This window comes from Dasypus novemcinctus, chromosome 26, assembly GCF_030445035.2.
Source record: "Dasypus novemcinctus isolate mDasNov1 chromosome 26, mDasNov1.1.hap2, whole genome shotgun sequence".
NCBI classification, from domain to species: domain Eukaryota; kingdom Metazoa; phylum Chordata; class Mammalia; order Cingulata; family Dasypodidae; genus Dasypus; species Dasypus novemcinctus.
The window spans coordinates 18,808,547-18,826,437 of NC_080698.1; the positions used below are offsets into that span (position 1 = coordinate 18,808,547).

Here is a 17,891-nt window from a genome sequence, read left to right on the forward strand (position 1 = left end):
TTACTGGGTATCAGTATTCTGACCTGGTGATAAGCTAAGCATCATCTCTGACATTTTGAGGTGAGGATGGTGATGCTGGTGTGTATATGCATGTGCATATTTGTGTATTTGCTTTAACTGGTATTGCCACTACAGTATTATTTTTACTGATACTTGTTGGCCTCTTTAGGAAGTTAGTGTTTGATATTTGAATTTGGGTAGGGCCAAAGTCTTGAGAATTAACATCTACAATTGTGGGGGGAAAAAGATTTTGTGTTTTGGTGCAAAATACTGATTACTTCTTACAAGAGAACTCAACTAGTGATTCCTATACTGAGAACTGCTAACATATATGCAAATATCCAAGGGGGTGTCCATTATATAATGCAGCTCTTATCAGATTCCTTCCCACCCTTCTTCCCCTCTAGTTGTAATAGGCATTCTTTAGAAAATGTTGTAGAGAGCTAAGAGGATCACTGTGAGATTGAGGATTTTTCTTAGTGCAGTATTACTATAGCAGCATTAGATTCTTGCAGGCTTTGAAAATATGATTCTCTTTTATGCCAATTTAAAGGAATTAATTATAGAAAAATTTCTCCACCATTTAAAATACTGTTTCTTCACAACCAGTAGGATGGTGGTAGAGTAAGGAGCTCCTAGAGTTAGCTCCTGCTACAGGGCAGTTAGTAAACACCAGAGCTCTCTGGAGCTAGCTGAAGCACCTGCTTGGGACTCCAGGAGACCAGAAGAGCATCCTGCAACATCCTTGAAGGAATGGAAGGAGGAGACTGCTCATCTGCAGAGAAAACTCCTAAGTAGAGCCCTGCATGTCACGGAGGCCAGTGCCCATCCTCCACTGGAGGCACAAGCCTCCTTGGGAGCTGTTCCACGGCTAGAATCGAAAGCTCCACTTCCTGAAAACGGGGAAGGAAGAGACAGGTGGGCACCAATTTGAGCCTCTGATGAATAAGTTCAGCAGGCTAAAGTATAATCCTAAGAACAGCTATGTTTGAAAACCTGTCCAAGTTAGAAAGTGGCTGGTAGCCACCATCTAAACTCCATGCCTTGCCTGAGGGGAACTACATCCTTGGCTCCTACTGCACAACCAGCAAGGGAGAAAGGGCAGGAAGCCCTAAACTAAAAAGAAAAAATGCACCCAGAATAAATACTCTAGTAAACCAGATGCCAAGACACCAAAAAAAAAAAATTACAATCCACGCCAAGAAACAAGATATGGCCCAGTTAAAGGAACATGATAAACCTCTCGATGATATAAAGAAGTTGAGACAACTAATCATAGAAGTTAAAACAAAACTCCTTAAGAAATTCAACTAGATGACTAAAGAGATTTAGGGGGAAGCAGATTTGGCTCAATGGCTCGAGCATCTGCCTACCACATGGGAGGTCTAGGGTTCAAACCCAGGGCCTCCTGACCTGTGTGATGAGCTGGCCCACGCACAGTGCTGATGCGCGCAAGGAATGCTGTGCTACGTGGGGGTGTCCCCTGCATAGGGGAGCTCCATGCGCAAGAAGTGTGCCCCATAAGGGAAGCCGCCCAGTATGAGAAAAAAAAAAGATATTTAGGGTATTAAGAAGACATTGGGGGAAGCGGATTTGGCTCAACTGATAGAGCATCCGCCTATCACATGGGAGATCCAGGGTTCAAACCCAGGGCCTCCTGACCCGTTGGTGAGCTGGCCCACATTCAGTGCTGCTGTGTGCAAGGAGTGCCCTACCATGCAGGGTTGTCCCCCACATAGGGGAGCCCCACATGCAAGGAGTGTGCCCCGTAAGGAGAGCTGCCACTCGTTAAAAAAGCACAGCCTGCCCAGGAGTTGCGCTGTACACACGGAGAGCTGATGCAGCAAGATGACACAACAAAAAAGAGACACAGATTGCCACTGCCACTGACTAGCATGCAAGTGGGCACAGAAGAACACACAGTGAATGGACACAGAGAGCATACGGTGGCAGGGGGTTAGGGAAGAGAAATAAATAAAAATAAATCTTAAAAAAAAAAAGACATTGGATAAGCACAAAGAAGAATTTGAAAACATACATTAAAAAAATAGCAGATTTTATGGGAATGAAGGGCACAATAAATGAAATTTAAAAAACGTAGAAGGAAGTGAACATGCCTCAACTAGTAGAGCTTCCGCCTACCATATTGGAGGGTCCAGGGTTCGAGACCCAGGGCCTCCTGACCCGTGTGGTGAGCTGGCCCATGCACAGTGCTGCCACGCGCAAGGAATGCTGTGTCATGCAGGGGTGCTTCTGTGTGGGGGTGCCCCATGTACAAGGAATGAACCCAGCAAGAGAGCTGCCCCGTGCGAGAAAAGTGCAGCCCGCCCAGGAGTGGTGCCACACACATGGAGAGCTGACACAGCAAGATGATGCAACGAAAAAGAGATGTAGTTTCCTGGTGCCACTGAGGGTGCAACTGGACACAGAACACACAGTGAATGGACACAGAGAGCAGACAGCAGGGGGAAGGGGAGAGAAATAAATAAAAATAAAATCTTTAAAAACAAACAAACATTGAAATCTTATAATTGCATATTTGAGGAGGCAGAAGAAAAGATTGATGAGCTTGAAGAAATGGCCTCTGAAAGTGAATATTCAAAAGAACAGAAGAAGAAAAGAAGGGAGAAATTTGAATAAGGTTCAGGGAATTAAATGACAGCAAAAGAGAAGCAAACATATGTGTCATGGGTGTCCCAGAAGGAGAAGAGAAGGGAAAAGGGGCAGAAGGAATATTTGAAGAAATAATGGTAGAAAATTTCCCAACCCTATCAAAGGACATAGATATCTATGTCCAAGAAGCACAACGTATTCCCATCCAAAAAAATCAAAATAGACCAACTCCGAGACACATGCTAATCAGAATGACAAATGCCAAAGACAGAGAATTCTGAGAACAGCAAGAGAAAAGCAATGCATAACATGTAAGGGATACTCAATAAGATTAAGTGCTGATTTCTCACCAGGAACCACAGAGGCAAGAAGATAGTGGTATGATATGTTTAAGATAATACAAGAGAAGAACTTCCAACCAAGAACCTTATATCTGGCAAGATTGTCTTTCAGAAATGAGGGCAAGATTCACAGATAAACAGATAAACAGAAATTCACAGATAAACAGAAACAGAGAATTTCTAACTAAGAGAGTAGATTTTCAGGAAATACTAAAGGGTGTGCTAGAACCAGAAAAGAAAGGACAGGAGAGAGAGACCTGCAAGGGAGTTTCGAAATGAAGATTATATCAATAAAAGTAACTGAAACTGTCAAAAGAGTGAAAATAAAATATGACAGATAAAACTCAAATAGTCAGGAATAAACTTAACCAGCAATGTAAAGGTCTTGTATTCAGAAAACTGCAACTTAATGTTAAATCAAAAAAGGCCTAAATAACTGGAAGAGCATTCCATGTACACAGATTGGAAGACTAAATATCATTAAGTTGTCATTTCTACTCAAATTGATATGTAGATTCAATGCAATCCTGATAAAAATTCCACCAGCATTTTTTAAAATTGAAAATTATTAAATTTATTTGGAAGGGTAAGGGGTCCTGAATAGCCAGAAACATCTTAAAAAGGAATAGCAAACCCTCATCTCCAGACTTTAAATCATTTTCCCTAGCTATAGTAGTAAAAACAACATGGTACTGGCATAAAGACAGAAACATAGACCAGTGGAACCCAGTTGATGGTTCAGAAACAGACCCTCACATGTATGTATGGTCAAGTGTTTTCTGACTAGCCTGTCAAACCCACACAGCTCAGGTGGAACAGTCCTAAATCAGTCTGCCAAAGGGGTGCTGATGCAAAATACCAGAAATTGGTTGGTTTTTATAAAGGGTATTTATTTGGGGTAGGTGCTTACAGATACCAGGCCATAAAGCATAAGTTACTTCCATCACCAAAGTATTTTCATGTGTTGAAGCCAGAAGACTGCTGACGTCTGTAACGGTTCAGGCTTCCTAGGTTCCTCTTCCCGGGGCTCCAGCTTAAGACTTCAGCATCATACTCCAACATCAGAAACCCTTAACTCTGTCCTTTGTCCGGCCTTTATCTCTGAGTCCCCATCGACCAAAGGGTGGGAACTCAATGCCTTACCAGCACAAGAGATTTACGTAATTACTTAAGTAAACCTATGAATCCAGTATAATCTAATATGCCCAGAGGAAAAGATCAGTTTACAAACACAATCCAATATTTCTTATTGGAATTCATCAGTAATACCAAACTGCTCCAAGTCCATTCAACAAATGGTGCTGAAAAGAGCTGGATATTGATAGCCAAAAGAAGGAAAGAGGACCTCTATCTCACACCTTATACAAAAATTAACTCAAAATGGATCAGAAAACTAAAAATAAAAGGAAGTACCATAAAGTTTCTAGAAGAAATTGTAGGAAAATATCTTGAAGACTTGTGTTTTTTTTTTTAAGATTTATTTTTTATTTATTTCCCCTCCCCCCCCAATTGTCTGCTCTGTGTCCATTCACTATGTGTTCTTCTGTGTTAGCTTGTATTCTTGTCAGCAGCACCAGAATCTGTGCCCCTTTTTTTGTTGCATCATCTTGCTCAGTCAGCTCTCCCTGTGTGCGGCACCATGCCTGGGTAACCTGCACTTTTTTTCATGTGGGGCAGCTCTCCTATGGGGCGCACTCCTTGCGTGTGGAGCTCCTCTACGTGGCATGGCACTCTTTGCGCACATCAGCACTGCACATGGGCAAGCTCACACACGGGTCAGGAGGTCCTGGGTTAGAACCCTGGACCTCCCATGTGGTAGGCGGATGCTCTATCCATTGAGCCAACTCTGCTTCCCAAGACCTGGTGTTAGGTGGTAGATTCTTAAAGGAGATAAGAGGAGAACTGAGATGGCCTTCTGATGTTTACAGTGTATGTAGAAGTTTTAAAAGCTTTAGTGTAAAAGTGTGGAAATATAGAGTGGATGGTAATGCATAGTGAGTAACAGCTAATTTATAAATGGGAATGTGGCTGAAAATGGTAGTTTAGTTATGTAAATGCCAACTGGCAGAATGCTAGAGAATAATATAGGAACCGAATAGCACAGTAAACCAAGAGGTGGATGAGAATTATGGTTGTTGGTACAGATGCAAGAATGTCCTTTGTGAGCTACAGCAAATGTGCATCACTACTGCAGGGTGGTGGGAATGTGGAGAAACATGGGAAAAATACAACTGGAGTGACCTATGAACTGTGGTTAGCAGTGATAATATAATATTCTTGCATCTATACCAAAGAGGTACGGTGTTGATAATGGGGCAGTATGGAAAATGTGTGCCAAATGTACATTATGGACGTGGTTACAATCAGATATTATCTTACCTGTAACAAGTGTTCCACCACAGTGTGGTGTGTTGATAGATGGATGTTGTTTGGGAATTCTGCACATGTGCATGACTGTTTTATAAGTTTACAACTTCTGTCATAAAAATATATTTTAAAAATAATAATAGGTTGGGTTGGGGGGAAAACACACCAAATGTAATATAAGGACTATAATTTAGTAACAAGATTTTGACAATATTCTTTAATAATTTGTAACAGACGTCTCACGACAATGCAGGGTGTTGGTAGAGGGTTGATGTATGGATCCCTGTATGATGTTATTCATGTTTGCTTTGTAAGTCCACAGCTTTTACTATATACTTATTGTTTATGTATGTTCATATATAAATTATATAAAGATAATGATAGGGTGGGTTAAGGGAGAATACTTTGGTTAGTAGTAATATTTTGACAATATTTTTTAATCATTACTTAAAAATGTTTAACAACAGTGTAAGGTATCAGTGGTAGCGTGAGTTATGAGAGTCCTGTATGGTAATATGTATGTTTGTTTTGTAAGTTCACGACTATTACTATATACTTACTGTTTATGTATGTTTATGTATGAGTGATATACTTCAATAAATTTTTTAAAAATGCTGTTTCTTTTGGTTTAAAAAATTGCCTTATGTACAGGCATTTGGGATACAGTTGTGTCACAAGTTGAGTCTATTTAAACATATGCCAGGAAAAAATGTAAAGATTTTGTCTTATGCTAAACAGTGCTATGAAAAGCTTTATACCGTTTGAAAAATCCTTCTGAAACTTTGTAGTACTACTAGATAACCCTTGGATCAAAGAAAAAAATCAATAGAGAAATTTTAAACTTTGTAGAAAGGCATGGAAAGAGATTTTGATGAAAGTAAAACTTTTATCAGTTAAAACTTTATTTTAATTCATTAGAAAAGGAGAAAGACAAGCAATAAAGGAACTTGGCACTTAAAAGAAATTAGAAAAAGAACAACAAGAAAACAACAAAAAGAAGTTGGAAGAAGAAATAAAGGGGAAGCGGGCTTGACCCAGTGGATAGGGCGTCCGCCTACCACATGAGAGGTCCGCGGTTCAAACCCTGGGCCTCCTTGACCCGTGTGGAGCTGGCCCACGCGCGGTGCTGATGCATGCAGGGAGTGCCATGCCACGCAGGGGTGCCACCGCATAGGGGAGCCCTGTGTGCAAGGAGTGCGTCCCCTAAGGAGAGCCACCTAGCGCGAAAGAAAGTGCAGCCTGCCCAAGAATGGCACTGCACACACAGCTGACGTAACAAGATGATGCAACAAAAAGAAACACAGATTCCCATGCCGCTGACAACAACAGAAGCGAACAAAAAGAACACACGGCAAATGGACACAGAGAACAGACAACTGGGGCGAGGGGGGTGGGAAAGGGAGAGAAATAAATAAATCTTTAAAGAAAAAGAAGAAGAAATAAAAAGAAATAATTGAAACAAAAAACTCTAGAAGGAATTTATAAATATGTGGTTTAAAAAAATGAAAAATCTATTTAAACCTCTTAATGAATTATTTACCAAACTCATGTGATCCAAAAATCCTTTTTTTCCCCTAGCATCTGCTAGGGCTCTATTTTGGGGAAATGCTACTATGTAAAGTTGATGAATATAAGTATTAGAACAGAATATTTTTAACAGGTTGCTTTCATTATTTGTCTGTGCAAATCAAAGAGATAACTACATTACTAGAGCTAAAAAAACAAGTAGAGCAAACTGGTGGAGTGCAAGGGCATAACAGAGATATCACTTGTGTTTCTGTACATGAGTAATGAAGAGTCTGAAGAGGAAATCAAGAAAAAAATTCTATATACTATAGAATGAAAGAAATCAAATATCTAGGAGTAAATTTACCCAGGAATGTCAAGTATTTATTCACAGTAAACTGAAAAAACAATTCTGGAAGAAATTAAAGAAGACTTAAATAAGTGGATGAGTATTTGTGGTCATGGATTAGAGTCTAAATATATTTTTTTCCAAGCATTTTTTCCATTTTATTTTATTTTTAAAATATACTTAGTTTATACAAATGCCACATAAAAAAATGTAGGGGATTCCCATATGCCCTGCTCTCCACACTTCCATTTTCCCACATTAACAACATCCTTCATTAGCGAGGAACATTCTCTACTATTGATGAACACATTTTGGAGCATTGCCGCTAAGCATGGATTACAATTTACATTGTAATTTACACTCTCTCCCACCAAATTCTATAGGTTATATCAAGATATATAATGGCCCGCATCTGTGGTTGCAATATCATTCAGGACAATTCCCAAGTCCCAATGCCCCTGTATCGCACTTGTTTTTCCCTCCCCTGCCCTCTGAACCTCCTGTGGCCTCTGTCTCCACATCAGTAAAATAATGTCATCCATTGCTAGAATCACAATTAAGTCTATAGTAGAATACCAGTAAGTCTACTTTAGTCCATTGTTCATTCCCCAATCCTGAGGATTCTGTAATGGTGATGGCCACTCCACTCTAATTGAGAGGGGGCTGTGATCCTATAGGGCTGATGATTGGCGCTCTCTTGCTTGTAGTTGTAGACTATCTAAATATTAATATCTCAGTTCTATAGTAAGCAACTCATAGATTCAGTGCAATCCCAGTCAGAATTACAACAGCCTTCTTTGCAGAAGTGGCAAAGCCAATTATCAAATTCATATGAAAGGACTCGATTGTGGGAAGATGGAGTATGAAGCACCAAGAAACAGTCCCTTCACCAGAACAACTATTAAATAGACAGGAATTGTCTGAATGAACTGTTTTGAAACTTCATAGATAAGTAGAACACTGTAGCATCCAGAAAATAGCAGGAGGAAGAGGCTGTAAACTGGTGAATTTCACTTTGTGCAGTGGCCCATTACACAGTGTTGTGGCAGACAGCAGTGAGGTACTCAGCCCCTGCCCTGATAACCTGTATACTAGTATCTAATTCTTATTTATTTCCTTATTCTAATTATTTCATATCAGTGAGATCATAAGTACTTGTCCTTTTGTTTCTGGCTTATTTCACTCAACATGAAGTCTTCAGTGTTCATCCATGTTGTCTGATATATCATTACCTCCTTCCTTTTTATGGCTGAATAATATTCTATTGTAGTATATACTATGTTTTGTTTAGCTGCTTTTTACATTCCCACCAACAGTGAATCAGTGTTCCTATTTTTCCATATCCTCATTTACAATGATTTTCATTATTACACTTGCCATTTTCTGGTTTTTTGTTTTGTTTTGTTTTGTTTTTGAGGTGCCGGTGTCAGGAACCCTAACCTCATATGTGGGAAGTTAGTGCTCAACCACTCAGCCACATCAACTCCCCTGAATTGTTTTTTTCGTTTGTTTATTTGTTTGTTTTTTGTTTTTAGGAGGAACCCGGGACCCTCTGTATGGGAAGTAGGTGTTCAATCCCTTGAACCACATCAACTCCCATCATTGTGGTTTTAATTAGCATTTCTCTAATGGCTAGTGATGTGCATATTTTCATATAGTTTTGGCTATTTGTATATCTTTTTTGGAGAAATGTCTTTTCAAGTCTTTAGATTTTTAAAAAAATTGAGTTGTCTTTTTGTTGTTGAGTTAAAGTATTTCTTTATAGATTCTAGAAATCAAACCCTTAACAGATTTGTTATTTCCAAATATTTTCTTCCATTCTGTAGGTTGTCTTTTTATTTTCTTGAAGAAATCTTGGAGGCACAAAAGTTTTTAATTTTGATGAGGTCCCATTTATCAACTTTTTATTTTGTTGCTTGTGCTTTGGGTATGAGGTCTAAGAAACCATTGTCTAACATAAGATCGTGAAGACTCTCCTTCCATAAGTTTTCTTCTAAGAATTTTGTGTCTTCGTTCTTTTTTTTAAAAGATTTATTTATTTCTCCCCCCATCCACTCCCTCGTTGTCTGCTCTCTGTGTCCAGTCGCTGTGTGTTTTCTATGTCTGCTTGTCTTCTCTTTAGGTAGCACTGGGAACCAATCCTGGGACCGTCTGGAGTGGGAGAGAGGTGCTCAGTCTCTTGCATCACCTTGTCTCCCTAGTCTGCTGCATCTCTTTTTTTTTTTTTTTTAAGATTTATTTTTATTTATTTAATTCCCCTCCCCTCCCCCGGTTGTCTGTTTTCTGTGTCTTTTTGCTGCGTCTTGTTTCTTTGTCCGCTTCTGTTGTCGTCAGCGGCACGGGAAGTGTGGGCGGCGCCATTCCTAGGCAGGCTGCTCCCTCCTTCGCGCTGGGAAGCTCTCCTTATGGGTGCACTCCTTGCACGTGGGGCTCCCCTACGCAGGGGACACCTCTGTGTAGCACGGCACTCCTTGCGCGCATCAGCACTGCGCATGGGCCAGCTCCACACGGATCAAGGAGGCCCAGGGCTTGAACTGCGGACCTCCCATGTGGTAGACGGACACCCTAACCACTGGGCCAAAGTCCGTTTCCCTGCATCTCTTATTGGCTCCCCTCTGTGTCTCTTTTTTGTTGCATCATCTTGCTGCGCCAGCTCTCCTCAGGTCAGCTTGCCACATGGGCCAGCTCTCCACTCAGGCCAGCTCACCATGCGGGCCAGCACTCTGTGGGCCAGCTCTCCGTTTGGGCCAACTCACCACGTAAGCCAGCTTGCTTTCACCAGGAGGCCCCAGGAATCAAACCCTGGACCTCCCATATGGTGGACAGGAGCCCAATTGCTTGAGCCATATCCACCTCCCAGTCTTGGTTCTTATATTTAAGTTTTGATCCATTTTGAATTAATTTTTTATGTGGTTTGAGATAGGGGTACACCTTCATTCTTTTACAGATGACTATCCAGTTTTCCCAGCACTATTAGTTAGAAACTAGTCTTTTCCAGTTGAGTGGACTTAGCACCCTTGCCAAAAACCAATTGGCCATAGGTGTGAGGCTCTATTTCTGAACTCTCAATTTGAGTGCCTTGGTATATATATCTGTCCTTATGCCAGTATCATGCTGCTGTGACCACCATTAGGTTTGTAATAAGTTTTAAAATCGGAACTGTGATTCCTTCAACTTCCTTATTCTTTTTGAAGATGGTTTTGTTTAATTGGGACCCCTTACCTTCCAAATAAATTTGTTGATTGGCTTTTCCATTTCTGCAAAGAAGACTATTGGAATTTATTTTTAGGATTGTGCTGAATTTGTAGTCCATTTTTGGGGTAGAGTTTACATCCTGACAATATTTATTATAATCCATGTGCATGGAATATCCTTCAAGTTGTTTAGGTCTTCTTTGATTTCTTTTACCAATATTTGTCATTTTCCATATGTAAATTATTTTTATCCTTGATAAAAGCTGATTACTGCTTTTGATCACCTACTTTAGATTCTTGGGGGATGGACTTTGAGTTTGACCTTCCAGCCCACCGTGGGCAAAAGTGACAGAGGAGACTTAAAGGCAATATCCTTCCTCAAAACTACTCAATATAGTTAGAGGGCTGCATTTTTGGGCAAGTGTGGAATCAAGAAAACTCAGCTTCAAATAGTCATAAGAGAAATTCCTACTACCCTTGCTGTGCTCCCTCCCCAGGGCAGTATGGAGTGGGCCAGCATGCTTCTTTGTGGGTCCTTGACCTCATATTGGCTGGAAACGACTGACCTGGAACACTCCTCTCCAGTGGCCCCCCCACCCCTTCAGACAAAAGCAGTTTAAGCTTTTAAGCTGTGTAAGAAATAATTGAATCTGTAGGCCTGCAACAAAGACTTACCTGCTTTATGTCATGTCTTAGAGCAGCCAAGTGAGGGAGAAGTCTGTTTCCTGGAAGGGTAGCTGGAACATTCAAATTCCTGTAAACAGGGGAACTCCTAAGGCCACTATCAAGTACAGTTCCAGGACAAGACACAGTCCCAGAGAAAACAGGGAGGACTGTGCACTTTGCATTTGCCTGGACTGCCTTCCTCATAGGAGGGGTGAATTCTGAAGAAGAGCACCAGCCATTCTGAAAACAATTTGCAAAGGCTGTTAATGGTGCTTTTTGTATTGAATTATTTGGTTTTGTTAGCTTCTGGCAGTCAAGAAAGTATATGTCATGTAACTAGCTGGATACAAACTCAAGAAATAGCTCAGGACGGGCAGCGGACTTGGCCCAGTGGTTAGGGCGTCCGTCTACTGCATGGGAGGTCCACGGTTCAAAAACCCCGGGCCTCCTTGACTCGTGTGGAACTGGCCCATGCGCAGTGCTGATATGCGCAAGGAGTGCTGTGCCACGCAGGGGTGTCCCCTGTGTAGGGGAGCCCCACGTGCAAGGAATGTGCCCCATAAGGAGAGCCACCCAGTGCAAAAGAAAGTGCAGCCTGCCTAAGAATGGCGCCACACACACAGAGAGCTGACACAGCAAGATGACGCAACAAAAAGAAACACAGATTCCTGTGCCACTGACAACAACAGAAGGGGGCAAAGAAGATGCAGCAAATAGACACAGAGAACAGACAACCAGGATGGGGGGAGAAGGAGAGAGAAATCAATCAATCAATCTTTTAAAAAAAAGAAATAACTCAGGAACTAAATCCCAGAGTTAACTTTTGTTAAAAAAATAATTCACCCTCCCACCATGGCTCCCTCTGTTTGCTTGTTGTTTTTGCTCATTGTTTGTGCTCATTGTCTGCTCAGTTTTTTCTGCTCATTGTCTTTTTTTTTTTTTAAGAAGCACCGAAACCAAATCCAGGACCTCCTATGTGGGAGGTGGGTAGCTCAACTACTTGAGCCACATATGCTCCCTGATAATTTGTTTTTGTTCATTGTTGGCCCATTGCCTTGCTTGTTGTTTTTTCTTCTTGTCTGCTCGTTGTTTTTTGGTTTTGCTTGATATCTGCTCCTTGTCTTCATTATGAGGCACCAGGAACACATGGGACCTCCCAGTGAGAGGCAGGTGCTCAAGTTGAGCCACATCTGCTCCCCTAGAGTTAACTTTTTAAAAGATTAAAATGTACGGTGTGCAACAAAAGATTATTAGACAAAGAAACAGAAAATGATAAGAATATCAGGAGAACACTGAATAAACAATATGAAAATCTCAATAAAGAGAAATTTTTAAAAGGAACCAAAGAGTACTAAAGGAATTGAAGACTACAAAAACAACTGAAAAAATTCAAGGAGAGTTTCAAAAGCGATTGGAGATGGCAGAAAAAAGAATCAGTGACCTCAAAGACAAGACAATTTAAATGAGTCAGGCTGAGGACCAAAAGAAAAAAGAATTAGAAAAATCAAAAATAGCCTAAGAGATCTGTGGGATACCATCAAGCTTACCAATATATGCATTATGGCAGTCCATAGGGAAAAGAAAGAGAAAGGAACAGAAGGAATGTTCTAAGAAAAAATGACAGAAAACTCCCCAAACTTGGCAAAAGATGTAAATATGCAAATCCAAGAATCCCATCAAACACCAAACAGGATAAATTTGAAGAGAAATATTCCCTGCCACATGGTGGTCAAACTGTTGAATGCAAAGGAAAAGGAGAGAATTCTGAAAACTGCAAGAGAAAAGCAAAAATACTTAAAGTGCTGAGAGAAAACAATTGCCAACCAGGAATTTTGTATCCAGCAGACTTTCTTTCAAAATTGAATGAGAGGGAGCAGATGTAGCTCAAGAGGTTGAACATCTGCTTCCTACACGGGAAGTCCCAGTTTGGTTCCCCATGCCTTCTGAAAACAAAAAAACAAACAGCAAACAAATGCCAAAAAAACACAAAAAACAAAAAAACCCTAAGGGGCGCCAATGTGGCTCAGTGGTAGAGCACTGCTCCCACATACGAGGTCCCAGGTTCAATCCCCAGCCCTGGTATCTCAAAAAAAAAAAAAAAAAAAAAAAAAAGAGTGAGATTAAGGCATTCCCAGATAAATAAAAGCTGAAGGAGTTCATTACCATGAGACCTGCTCTATAAAAAATTGGTAAAGGGAGTTTTTTAAACTGAAAGGAAAGGATACTAGACAGTGGAACAAAGCAGCTTAGAAAAATGAAGACCTCTGTTAAAGGGAACCATTTAGGTATTTATAAATGCCAGTACTATTTATTATATCTTTTGGTATATAACTCCACTTCTTCTTACAGGAGCTAAAATGCAAACACATAAAATTTGATGGTTTGGACATACAATGTACAAAGATATAAATTGTAAAACAACTTGTAATGAGTAAAGAAATGGTATGGGTTGGAGGGTTATAAGGACAGTGTATGCTATTGAAGTTAAATTGGTATCAAGGACTCAATATGGTACAATACAAAAATAAGTATGAAAGTAGGCACTAATGTACAAGTTGAGGGTCAAAAGAGGGTATAAGACTTAGAAATGCTAAATAGCAAAATGGCAGAAGAAAATACTGCATTATCAGTAGTTACTTTAAATATAAATTGATTGAACTCTCCAGTCAAATGGCAGAGATTGGCAGAATGGATAAATAAGCAGGACTTAATGATACACTGTTTATGAGAGACTCACCATAAATCCAAAGACATTATCAGATTAAAAGTGAAAAGGTGGAAAAAATATATACCATCTAAGTATTAACCAAAAAAGAGCAAGGCGGCCTTACTGATACTACATAAAATAGACTGTTTAGTCAAAAACTGTTACAAGGGGTGAGGAAAATCATTATATACTGATAAAGGGGTCAATTCAACAAGAAGACATAACAAATATAAATATATATGCAACTAACAGCAGAGCTCCAAACTATATGTAGAAATATTGACACATTTGAGGGGAGAAATAGACAGTTCTATGTCAATAACAGTAAACTTTATTACACCACTTTCAATAATGAGTAGAACATCTAGACAGAAGATAAATAAAGTAATAGAAGTCTTGAATGATACTCTAAACAAATTAGATGTAGCAGATGTACATAGAACACTTCACCCAACAGCAGCAAAATACACATTTTTCTCTGGTGCACATGGATCATTCTATAGGATACACTATGTATTAGGTCACAAAACAAGTCTCAGTAGACTTAAAAAAGTATTGAAATTATACAATGTTCATTTTCCTACCACAATGGAATGAAGCTAGAAATCAGTAACAGGGAGAAATGGAAAATTCACAAATGTATGGAAATGAAACAATGTACTCTTTAACATCCACTGGTCAAAGAAGAAATCACAAAGGAAATGTTAGGAAATACTGAGATAAAAATGAAAATACAGCATACCAAAACTTAGGAAATGCAACAAAGGCAGTGCAGGGAGGGAAATATATAGCACTATGCTGATATAACGAAAGAAGAAAGGTCTTAAATGAGAGACTTAACCTCATAATTCGAAAATCCCCTTAACCCAAAGCAAGTAGAAGGTAGTAAGTAACAAAGATGAGAGCAGAGAATAAAAGAAAATATTGGTAGAGAATCAACAAAACGAAAAGTTGTATTTTTTTCTTTTTCTCAGTCAGTGGTATTTGATATTATCACATAGTTGTGATTTTATTAATTTGCATCTTCTTTCCTTTTTTCTTCGTTAGTCTAGCTAGGAGTTTGTCAATTTTATCTATCACCTCAAGGAACCAACTTTTGATTTTGTTGGTTTTTCTCTATTTTTCACATTTTTTAAATTACAAAAGTTGTGAACTTACAAAAGAGTCATACACATGTGTGGAATTCTCATACAGCACTACTTCACCAACACACACCCACACTGTTGTGGAACATTTGTTACAGATTATGAGATAATATCATCAGACTATTAGCACTAACTATGGCCCATTGCATACATTTGGCATATTTTTTCTCTACCCCTATTATTAACATAGTATGTCTTTGGCATTGATGCATTAATATTACAGTATTGTGGTTAGCTATAGTCCATAGGTTACATTAATTGTATTTTTCCCATGCTTTTCCACATTCCCACCATGTTATAATAGTGATGTATATCCATTCTAGTTCACCAAATTCTTGCAGTTGTACTGTTAAATCACAATTCTCATCTACCTCTGTATTATTCACTGTATTATTCAGTCCCTAAATTATTCTCTAGCTTTCCTTCCATTGACATTTACATCCCTAGACTACCCTTTTCAGCCACAATCCCATTTATAAACCAGTTGCTACTTATTATAATGTGTTACTATCAACTATTTCCATACTTTTACAGTCAAGTTAATGAAGACTTCTACATACATAAAGCATCTGTATACCTTCACAGCCCTCCTCTTATGTCCTAATAACCTATACTCTTTTTTTTTACTCTGTTTTTTTTCATATTTATCTCATATTAGTGAGGCTGTGCAGTATGTCCTTTTGTGCTTGACTAATTTCACTCTGCATCATGTCTTCAAGATTCATCCATATTATCACACGTGTCCCAATTTCATTTCTTCTTACTAAGGGTAGTATTCCATAGTCTGTATATACCACACTTTGTTTATCCATTCCTTGGTTGATGGACCCTTGGGTTGTTAAACATATGGAATGCGAACATTGTATGTCCTCCCATGGCCCACCGGGTGGACTGTGGGAGAGTGTGGGCTATGGTGTGAACCATTGACCATGAGGTGCAGTGGTGGCTCAGAGATGTATTCACCAAGTGCAATGAATGTCTCATGATGATGGAGGAGGTTGTTGTAATGGGGGGAGGAGTGGGATGGGGGGGTAGGTGGTATATGGGGACCTCATATTTTTTTAATGTAACATTAAAAAATAAAGACAAAAAAAAATATGGAATGCTTCATGGATTTCCCTGTCATCCTTGCACAGGGACCATGCTAGTCTTCTCTATATTATCCCAATTTTAGTATAGGTGTTGCTAAGTGCACTCTCTTTATCATTTTTTGCTCTCAATTTCATTTATTTCTGTTCTACTCTTCATTATTTCTTTCCTTCTGCTTGCTTTGGGATTGGTTTGCTGTTCTTTTACTAGTTTCTCCAGTAGTTCAGTTAAATCTTAGAGTTTAGCTCTTTCTTCTTTTAGAAAGAAACTTTTTTCTTTTAGAAAGTAGGTCTATTCACATTATTCTGATTGGGGTACTGTGATGGTTAGGCTATTATTGTGTCAACTTGGCCAGGTAATTGTGCCCAGTTGTTTAGTCAAGCAAGCCATGGGCTAACTGCAGTACAAGGGCATTTATGGACTTGAGTCACCATTGACTGTACTGCAGTGGTAAATCATAGATAGCTGATTATAATTACATTAGTCAGGGAGATTGCCATCAGCAATGAGTGATGCTTAACCTGATCAGTTGAATCCCTTAAAAGGGGAAGTGATTCCACCACTGAGAGAGAATATCCCAGCTCGTCTTTGGACAGCCAACATCTCCCAGAACTCGTCAAGAATCTTTATTGGACTTTCATTGGAGCTCCTGGTTGCAGTCTGCCCTGCAGAACCTGGACTTGTGCTTCCCCATGGCTGCGTGAGAGACTCTGATAAATCCCTTCCTATCTACAGATATCCCTTGTTGATTTTCTTTCCCTAGAGAACCCTGACTAATATAGGTACACTGCACTTTTTGGGCATGTAAGTTCATTTCTTTCATGAAAGTTGGGAAATTTTCAGATATTATTTCCTCAAATACTCTTTCTGCCCCTTTTCCCTTCTCTTCTCCTTTTGGAACTCCCATGACATGTATGTTGTTGTGTTTGATGTTATCATTCCACTCTGAGTCCCTGCTCTATTTTTTTATTCTTTTCTCTCTTCAATTTCAGCTGTTCTGTTTTCTCTATCACTTATTCTTTCTTCTTTCCTTTTGAGTTTGCTGTTGTATGCCTCTAATGTGGTCTTTTTTTTTTTTCTGGTTCCAGGGCCAGGGATCGAATCCAGGACCTTGTATGTGGGAGGCTGGTTCTCAACCACTGAGCTACATTGGCTTCCCCCGAGTTGTTTTTTGTTTGTTTGTTTGTTGTTTGTTTTGTTTTTAGGAGGTACCGGGGATTGAAACCAGGACCTCATTTGTAGGAAACAGTCACTTAACTGCTTGAGCTACATCTGCTCCCCCTCTGATGTGTTTTTTTATCTCATCTATCATGTCTTTCATTTCCATGAACTCAGTTACTGTTCTTTTCAGGTTTTCAAATTATTCTTTGTGCTCACTCAGTGTCTTCTTGATGTCCTTTATCTCTTTAGATACATTATCTTTCAACTTGCTAATTTTATTTTGGAAGTTTGTGTGCATCTCGTTGATTGTTGTCTCAAATCCTGTGTCTCTTTTGGGGCTATATATTTCTTTTCTTGGGCCATTTCTTTCATTTTCTTAGTATGACTTACAATTTTTTTGCTCATGTCTTGGCATCTGATTTTGGTGGTGAGTTTACTCAGGTGCTCAACTCCCTCTCTTTTTTGTGGGATTTTAGAGGCAGGAAGATGTGTGTTACTGCTGTTCTTTGATTTTTGGTTCAGCCTGTTCTAAGTCTTTAGGATTGTTCTGTTGGTTGCGCAAATCTTAGCCTTGGACCCAGTAATGACTTGCAGACCCGCTTTCTAGGGTCTTGAGGTGGGAGACTGTAAAAGGTAAAGGCTAGAGAAAGCCTCTCATTTATTTTTAATTTGTTAATGTGCACTTCTTTGGTCTGCCAGTAGGTGGTGCTCTTTGGCAGCCCTCTCAATTCAGTGCCTGGTTGGAGGGTGTTT

At 39.5% G+C, this 17,891-nt stretch overlaps 1 protein-coding gene and 1 non-coding gene across 23 annotated transcripts in view; one reads left to right on the forward strand and one right to left on the reverse strand.

Moving 5' to 3' along the window:
- SLMAP (sarcolemma associated protein) overlaps positions 1-17,891 on the forward strand; it is a 189,761-nt gene that overhangs the window by 73,332 nt on the left and 98,538 nt on the right. The gene's annotated exons all lie outside the window — the stretch shown is intronic.
- Positions 15,980-16,083, reverse strand: LOC111762372 (U6 spliceosomal RNA). Its single transcript, XR_002795497.1, has one exon. It is a non-coding gene; the product is annotated as a U6 spliceosomal RNA (small nuclear RNA).